A 9,777-nucleotide genomic window follows, 5' to 3' on the forward strand; every position below is an offset into this window, starting at 1 on the left:
TCCCTTTGACTTGAGAGAGGAACAAGAGCATGTGCATTGGCAGGTTAACTGAGAGGCCATTCTGGAACCTCTGGTTTATGGTGACCATTTTAGGTTGGTGGTAGCTTCATTGCTACTTTATGTGGGCTAGGTGTGTGATATAGCTTCTTGATACCCTTTTGGTACTATAATCCTTTTTAAGTTGTGGTATCTGAAGTTTACCTAAAGTGTGCCGGTCCCCTTTCCAGTTCCCTTAATGACCATGCCTGTGTCTCACCGCAGTGAGTGGTTTTCTTCACACAGTTACGACTCTGATGCACACATGCACAAATCTGAATTTTCGTTGGGCTGCTAGCGGTAAAGTCAGGTTCCAGGCCATCTACTCCCATAAAGAGCTACAGTCTCACAGGGGCGCCTCTGTCCTACCTGACAGGGTACCTGGGAGCTGGCATCAACTCTATAGTAGTGAATTGGTTTTCTAATCAGGACAAGGAACTCTAGTGGTGTTGTTGGTTAAGCACTTGGCTGCTAACTACATACCAGCTGTTACACAAGAAAACTAAAAGGCTGGCAATTCCTGTAAAGAATTAGAGTCTCAGAGAAGGTTGTAGAATACTATATCTGTAGCCACACAAATTATTTCAGCCTGCTCAGTGCTTCAAACATCCCCCACTCCCACCCTAAGATGAGAAGTTGTTAAGCTACAGCTAACCCCATTTAACTGGATTCAGGCCCAATTGGATCTTCCTTTACCTCTCCCATGCATATTCTTGAAGGTAGTAAAGCCTGCATATTGAGTTTATATGTTGAAGCAAAAGGTTCAAAATAAGGATTCAACTTAATTCAAAGAATTCAGAATAAGAGTCTAACTCAGCATGACACAACATACTTACATTGTTACAGGAGCAAGCAGCCTCATCTTTCTCCCATGGAGCAACTGGTTGGTTTGAACCCAGACCTTGTCATTAGCAGCCCTATACTTCCCTAGGAGGACCACCAGGGTTCCTTAAAGTCACATCTCATTGCCATCGAGTCAGTGTTGGCAATGCTGCAAGTCATAGATAGGATTTAGTAAAACAGTCGTGTTCGGTTTTCAGAATAGTGTATGAATGTGTGATGAGCACTATGTGCCAGGCTCTGCTCTGAACATCTTACATGTATTAATATCCTCATGGCAGCCCCATGAGATAGTTACTATCTATATGTCCATTTACAGATGAGATAACTGAAGCACAGAAAGGTTAACTTGCCTGAGGTTCTGTGAGCCCTCAACACCAACTCCGAGAGTTAAGTGACTTGCTTAATCAAAGTTCACATGGCCAAAGCCCCTGCAGTGTGAGCCCAGGTGGCCTGAGCCCCAGTCCCATCCTTGTTCTTTAAGGAAAAAGCTTGGAGGCGCTGAGCTGGTGATGGATGTCTGCAGGGGGCTTCCGGGCAGATTATCCAGAACCACTCGGTGTTGTCCTGGAATGGATGTTGTGTGACAAGTCGTGTTTGCCACAGCAGGAACAAAGCTCTGAGTGAAATCCGAGCATCAGAATCAACTCGTGACACAAGAGGAAGGAGGACAGGAATGTGCACAGCGGCTGTAGTTGTCATCGCCAGACTGGAGACAAGCTCGTGTCCTTCAGTGGGTCCATGGTTAAACTGTGGTCTGGTTCCTACTTGACAGTTTAAAGCACAGATGGTTAATAACATGCGAGAACTTGGATGAATCGCAAGGAAATTATGCTGAATGGGAAAACACAATTCCAAAAGGTTAGGTGCTGTGTAATTCCATTTATATAAAATTATTTAAACGACAGAATTATAGAAATAAAGATCACATGAATGCCCAAGGTTAGAAATCAGATGGAGAAGGGGAGGGGGTGGGAGTGATGTTACAAGGACACACGAGCGGTCCTTGTGATGGAACCATTCTGTATCCTGGCTCATGACAAATTGTATGGAACTAATGACACTAAAACCAAGCCAGACAAGCTAAACTCATTGTCATTGAGTCGATGCTGACTCAGCGATCTTGTAGGACGGGTAGAACCATCCCTGTGAGTTTCTGAGACTAACTCTTGCCGGGAGTAGAAAGTCCCATCTTTGGAGGAGCGGTTGGTGGTTTCGAACTGCTGACCTAGTTAGCAGCCCAACGTGTAGCTCCTAGTTACATGACACCACTCACACCAAATGAGGAAATCAGATTATGATCTGTAGATTGTGTCCATGTCAGTTTCACATTTGTGAGATTATATTTCATAGTATTGGCAGAAGGTGGGTAAAGGGTGTACAGGTTCTCTCTATGGTTCCTTATACTTGAGGTAAATCTATAATTAATAAAAAAATGAGGGGAAGGGCTTTGGGCCAAAGAACCAGAGTCAAGAAATGCTGCCACTCTCCGTGAGCCTTCTTGCCCAGGTGGTGGGCACTGGCAGCAAGTGTGACTGATTTTGCTCCTCTCAGTAACTGGATGCTTTGACAGCAGGTTCTAAAGGGGTTGTGAGTGGACTGCAGTTGGAGTTTTCTGGTGGATTCTGAGCCATCCTTAATTCCACAGACTTATGGAATGCACTTGATAGAATTCTATTTCCAGCATCATTAAAGTCATGCCTTCTGTGAAACAGGTGACAGAAGCTCTACATGTAAATGAAACTCATATGTAAAAAAGGGTTTTAATAGCTGTAACTCCAAGGTTAGTTCGAAACCACCAGACACTCCAGGGGAGAAAGATAATACTTTCTGTTCCTGTAACCCTATATACACATGACTCTGAAGTAAAATTGAAAATGAAACTATCATTTATAAAAGTTCTAAAGGCTATTATTAAGATAATGGTGATTTCATTTGTTTGTAAAGATATATTTATGATGCTCAAATAATTTTTTAATTGTTGTGAGAGACAGGATTGGCTCTTTTCAGCTCAAAAATTTGCCCACCCCTGCTCTAGTGAATGCTAAGTCTGTTAGATAATTCTAACCTGAGCTTAACAGAGGGCAGTAAAGAGATCCTTGCAAAACTGCCACCCTCACCCTACAAAGAAGAAGGTATGCCAGGCAGGCTTAGGAACAAAGGTGGCCGACACAGAGGGGTGACAGAATGATTTTCATCCTTTGACGAGGGGTGACTTACTTGACTTCCTGCTATATCCTGATTGAATGTGGAAAATAAGCTCTCTCACCGATAAAGTTAAGGTCCCCAAAGTCCTGTTGGTGAAATGCATATTATAGCCCGTCTCTTGATTACCCAAAGTAGTCACAGTGGAAGATCATATGCGTGTGGACTCATGCAAGCACACAGAAAGCCCACCTCGAAGCACCATCCAGTGCTGTCAGTAGATCCCGGAGGGGAAGCTGGGAATGAGGCCACACTGCAGGCCAAGGTGGAAGGGAGATGCCAAATCCCCTGTGGGAAGAGAGCGCAGACTAGCACGGGCAAACGCGCTGAGCGTTTCCTTCTGCGTTTCATGGTTCCTTGGGATCTATGGCCTTCTGATGGTTCTTGGTTCTGTCTTCCTGGGTGGCATGGCATGAAAAAGGTCACTCATATGGAGATGTGGTGAGGCACCACTGCCACCTGGTCCAACTGGATCCATAAGGAATATCATGATAACCAGAGGAAGAGGTTGACGTTACCAAGGATTTCCTTTCACTAGGATCCACAATCAGTGCACATGGACATAGCAGTCTAGCCTTCGGAGGAAGCATTGCATTGGGCACATCTTTAAAGTGTTAAAGAGCAGGCATGCCACTTTCAGGACTAAGGTGTGGTTGGCCCTTATTTTCCATGATATTTTCAGTTGCCTCAAATGTATGTGAAAGTTGGACAATGCATAACGACGACTGAAGAAGAACTGGTGCATTGAGTTAGGGTGCAGGCGAGGAGACTTTAAGTACTGTGGCCTGCCAGGAGAACCAACAAATCCATGTTGGAAGAAGTACAGCCTGAATCGAGGGTGGCAAGACTTCAGTTCCCATACTTTGGCTGTATTGTCAGGCGAGTCTCGTCCCTGGAAAAGGACATCATGCTTGGTAAAGTAGAAGGTCAAGAAAAACCAGGAAGGCCCTTCACCAGCTGGATGAAGGCACTGGCTGCAACAAACGGGCTCCAGGGAACAAGTGCGAGGCTGGCTCAGGACCAGGCAGGGTTGCCTTCTATTGACCAGAGGGTCCCCAGCAGTTGGAATTGACTTGAGGGCGTGTACGAACCGCAAGAACGACATGCATCGGGATATTCACCAGGGCCTTACAAGTGCTCTGGCCCCACCCTGGGACTCACACCCTGGGGAAAGCCTGACCACCTTCCCTGTGCAGAGCACCCAGGCCCTGTGGAGGTGGCTGGCAGCAGCCATCACTGAGCGGGAGGTCGGAAGTGTGAGGCTGGTAAGGCGTCAGGAGGCTGCATGTGTGTGAGCTCCAAGCTCCTGGTGCATACTCCATGTTTCCATAGTCCCTCTTCCTAAACCCAAAGGGAGAGAAAAAATTATTGAACATTTCAAGACAGGGACCACAGAACACAAACAGCAAGCACAGACTCAAGTGTGGGGTCTTATGTGACTCTTCGGACGATACTCCTTGTATGTGCTCATAACGTGAGCAGCACATACTCTGTCACTGTCAATTCATTACCAGGAGAAAGCCTGGTAATTTTAGGATTCCCATAGTTCAAGTCTTCACTTGAGCTTAGCATCTTCTGCCAAACTCATAGGAGAATCTTATTACTGCTGTGGTCTGGGGGTGGGGTGGGGGGAGTCCCTGAGGTGATGGTACTCCACTGCGCTTACCTGGTAGTTAGTAACAGAGCCAGAACTGAACTGTGCACATCTTGAGACCTTCAGTCGCTGGACCAGCATCCCCATCGCTACCAATCCTTCATTACTAAGGGATCATGATTGACAACCGCTCACATAGCTTCTACCTAGGGGTGCTACCCCGACTTCCAACCACACTGACTGCCATTGAGTAGAGTCCCACTCCCAGCAACCCTCTGGGGCAAAGTAGTGAGTCTTGTAGGCTGCCCTCTTCACACTGTGATGGCTAACTACAAAGTTGTGATTCAAACCCACCCTCTAAGGATGAGTCTCTCTGCTCCCATAAAGATTGGCATCCACAGAAATCCTAGGAGTGTTGCTGTGAGTCAGAATTGCTTAGATGTCAGTGGGTTTGGTACTTGGCTTAAGACAGAAGGCAGCTGCTCCGTAGGATCTAGCAACCCATAGCTTTTCAAACCTGGCTCAATGCTAGTCTTTTCCAGAAGGATTTCCCTGCTGGAGGTGCCATAGATTTTTTTTCTTCTTCCATGTACATCCAAAAGCGAGTTACAGTAATTATGCAGTTTTATTTCCCGTGTTCTTTACCTTGCCAAACATTATGAGCATTTGTGCCGTATTAAATATTTTAACCTCACTTTTAATAGCTTCATAATGTGTTATTTGGGGGAAGCTCATTCTCACCAGTCCCCTATTGTTGAGCCCTCAGTATGTTTCCTTATTTCCACCCCCTCACCCCACCCTGCAAACTACTGAATAGTATTGTAGCAAGTTTTTAAGAACGTGTATCCGATCGCTGAAGACAAAATGGGTGCATAAGCAAATGTGGCGAAGAAAGCTGATGATGCCAAGCTATCAAAATATATAGGGTCTAGGGTCTTAAAGGCTTGAAGATAAACAAGCAGGCATCTAGCTGAGAAGCAACAAAAGTGCACATGGAAGAAGCACACCAGCCTGTGTGATCATGAGGTATCGATGGGATCAGGTGTCAGGCATCTAAGACTCAGAACAAAATCATACCCAATGTAAATGGATGTGGGTGGTTGGGGGGCATGGAGTGGAGACCCAATGCCCATCTGTAGACAATTGGACATCCCCTCACAGAGGGGTCACAGGGAAGAGATGAGCCAGTCAGGGTACAGTACAGCACCGATGAAACAACTTTCCTCTAGTTCTTTGGTGCTTCCTTCCCCCACTATCATGACCTGAAGTCTACCTTACAAATCGGATTAGACCAGAACATGTACACTGCTACAGGGAATCCTGGATAGATAAACTCCTCAGGGCCAACAAGGGGAGTAGAGATACCAGGAGGATTAAGGGAGGGTGTGGGGAGAATGGGGGAATTTATCACAAGGATCAACCTACAACCCCCTCCCTGCGGGACGAACAATGGAAAAGTGGGCGAGGGGTGACACAGGATATGTAAGATATGAAAATAATTTATAACTTATCAAGGGTTCGTGAGGGAGGGAGGGCATGGGAAGAAATGGGGAGCTGATATCAGGGGCTTAAGTGGGAAGAGAATGCTATGAAAAATGATGATGGCGGCATATGTGCAAATGTGCTGGACACTTTGGAGGAATGTATTGATTGTGATAAGAGATGTAAGAGCCCCCAATTCAAGTATTAAAAAACACACACACACACACAAAGAGAGGGTTGTGAGTAAAAGAGTATTAGAGAAGAGAGACTGCAGCCTCTACTCATGTAAAATGTCTTTTAAGATGTAAATACACAGTGTATGTGTATGTATTGTGATTAGAGCTGTATGAACCACTAATAAAATACATTTAAAAAGAAAAGAAAGAAACAGAAAAAGGAACGTGTATCAGGCACAACCAGTTGCTACTGAGTTAATTCCAAGTCTTGGGGAACTATGTGTATCCCAGCAGAAGTACTGATTCTCTAGAGGGTGTTTAATCTTTTGGTTGACAGCCAAGCACATTCACTGTACGAACCAGGGACTGCCCACCCTAACCAATCGGTTGATGGTTTCAGCCTTCTGAGTTTGTGCACAGCCACCTTACATGGTCAGAATATATCTGTGATCTATACGGTTTTCAGATTTTTTGGAGTAGATTGCCAGACTTTTCTTCCGATGTGCCTCTGGATGAACTCAAACCACCCACAGTGATCTGTTGAACGGGCTGCTCCAGTTAGCCGCTGAGCACATCAATTGTTTGCACGACCCAGGGGCTCCAACGGTAACAAGCACTTCATATTGAGCACGCCATCAGTTTCCTTCATGAGTACTTAAGGCAGTCCTCAAAATAACGCCGACATTTGTAGTGGCATGACTGTAAATCACAGAGCAGATAACTGGTTCAGACATCTTCCCTCAAACTCCCTCTCAGTGCTGACTCACAGAGACTCCTGGGGGGTGGGGGGGCATTCCGAGACTGTAACAGTTAACGGGAGTAGAAAGTCCAGTCTTTCTCCCGAGGAGCGGCTGGGTAGTTTCAAACTGCCGACCATGCAGATCACAGCCCAACACGTAAGCACTACAGCACCAGGGAGTTCAAGACGGGTCTAAAGTACTGTGGCACAGCTGGCGTCTCACTAAGCAGCCTTGGACTGCTAGCCGGGGGTCAGAGGAGTCTGTAGTAGGGTACTTGCTGGCCTGAGGGGCAGAAGAAGGAATTGCATTTTCAGCCCTGCCCCTTGGCAGGTGGGAGACCTTGAGGAAACCGTTCCCTGCTGCTGGGTTTGAGTTTCTGCCAGTAGATGTGTGTCACATCTTGACAGAAACACAGGAAATGAACCTGTTGAGGATTCCATGAGCATTTGGCTCCATCTTCTGGCCACTCCTGATCAGTGTAGTTTTTCTGCTGAGGTCGTCCAAGGTGGATGTAGCTTCCAGGAACCGTCACAGCTGTGGCACAGCTCTGGGTCGGGTGGGGTGAAGTAGAGGAGAACCAGGAATGTTGTTTGAGCCCCTTGTTGTAGTCACTGTGTCAGGGCATCTTGTTGAGGGACTTCCACTTTTTGTTGACCCTGTACTTGACGAAGCATTATATTCTTTTTCAGGAACTAGTCTCTCCTTATGTCCAAAGGCAGTGAGACAAAGTCTCTCCACCCTCGCTCTATGGAGTATGCTGGCTGTATTTCTGCCAGGACAGATGTGTGCTAGTTCGTGTGACAGTCCACGAGACTCAGTATTCTTCACCAGCACCTCAATTCACATGCTTAAATCCTCGCCAGTTTCCTTATCCATTTTCCAGTTTTCACATGCATATGAGGCAATGAAAGGACCGTGCTTTGGGTCAAGTTCACCTTAGCTCTCCAAGTGACATCTTTTCTCTTCAATAATTTAAACAAGCTTCGTGCAGCAGATTTTCCAATGCAACATGTCCTTTGATATATATATATATAAGATCCATATATATATGGATCTCACAAAAGAATCCCAGTGCAGTTTTTCTTTTTCTCCTTTTATAGCCGCTCAGACTAATGTTTAGATCTGAGGGGTAAGGGATCTGGAGGGTGTTAAAGGCTCTTTTAATTTTATTTGTATATATATCTATTTATGTTTCCTCGGTGTTTGTGGAATATACCACACACAAGCATATTCTCTGTGGTTTCACAGTCCATCTGATGAAATCAAATCAGTAACAGCATTCCATGAACAACCCCCCCACCAGACTCACACAAATAGCTATCCCTCCCACCCCCACCCCCCCATCTCTCCATAGTTTCTTGTTCCTTCCCTTTCCCCTGTGTGCTTTTTCTGACTGAAGCTTCCCGAGCATTGCTTGTGGATCCAAGCAAAATGAATTCCTTGACAGTCTTTCCCTGTTTATCACGATATTCGTTGTCTCTTGGTCCAGTTGTGAGGATTTTTTTTTTAACATTGAGTTGCAATCCTTACCGAAGGCTGCCGACCTTAATCTTCAACAGCAAGTGCTTCAAGTCTTCTTGGCTTTTGGTAAACAAAGCTATGGTAACTGTATAGTACAGGTTCATAAGCATTCCTCTGATTCTGATGTTTCATTCTTTTCCATATAATCCAGCTTCTTGTATTATTTGTTCAGCAGATGGATTGAATGAACATCACAGGGGGACGCAGCCCTGGTGCACAGCTTTCCTGATTTCAAACCATGCTGAGTGCTTCAAAATTGCCTCTTGAGCCTTGAATTTCTCCTTTAGTTCTTTCAGCTTGAGAAATTCCAAACACCTTATGCCCTTTGGATTTTCTGTTCAGTTCCTTTACGTCATCATGTCTTCCATTTATTTCAGCTACCGTGTGTAAGAGAAAATTTTAGAATCTCTTCTGACATCTATTTTGTGTTTTTCCCCGTTCCTAACTTTTTACTGGCCGTTTGCTTTCTTCATGTATGATATCATTCCATAACTCTTCGAATCTTGAGCCATTACTGCTCAGTGTGTCCAATCTATTCTTGAGATGACCTCTAAACTCAGGTGGAATATACTTTTTAAAATATCATTTTATTGGGGGCTCGTATAACTCTTTATCACAATCCATACATAGCACATTTGTACATTCATTGCCCTCATCATTCTCAAAACATTTGCTCTCCAATTAAGCCCCTGGCATCAACTCCTCATTTTGCCCCTCCCTCCCCGCCCCCCTTACCCTTGATAATTTATAAGTTATTATTATTTTGTTATATCTTACACTGACTGACGTTTCCCTCCACACTTTTCTGTGGGCCATCCCCCAAGGAGGGGGTTATATGTAGATCCTTGTAATCGGTTCCCCCTTTCTATCCCACCTTCTCTTACCCTTCTGGTATCGCTACTCTCATTATTGGTCCTGAGGGTTTATCTGTCCTGGATTCCCTATGTTTCCAGTTCTTCTCTGTACCAGTGTACATCCTCTGGTCTATAAGGTCTTACTTTGGCTCTCATGGACAAGTCTCATTTTTCTTCAGCTTCATCTTGAACTTGCGTACGAACAATTGATGGACTCTACCTAGTAAACCCTTAGTGTTGTTTTGACTGATGCTGCTGAGCTTCCCACAGGGGCAGTTCTGCCCTGTTCTACAGGGTCTCTAAGAGTCGGAATGGAATTAATGGTCGTG

This window comes from Echinops telfairi, unplaced genomic scaffold, assembly GCF_000313985.2.
Source record: "Echinops telfairi isolate 266 unplaced genomic scaffold, ASM31398v2 ScPeMD7_7469;HRSCAF=8507_0, whole genome shotgun sequence".
NCBI classification, from domain to species: Eukaryota; Metazoa; Chordata; class Mammalia; order Afrosoricida; family Tenrecidae; genus Echinops; species Echinops telfairi.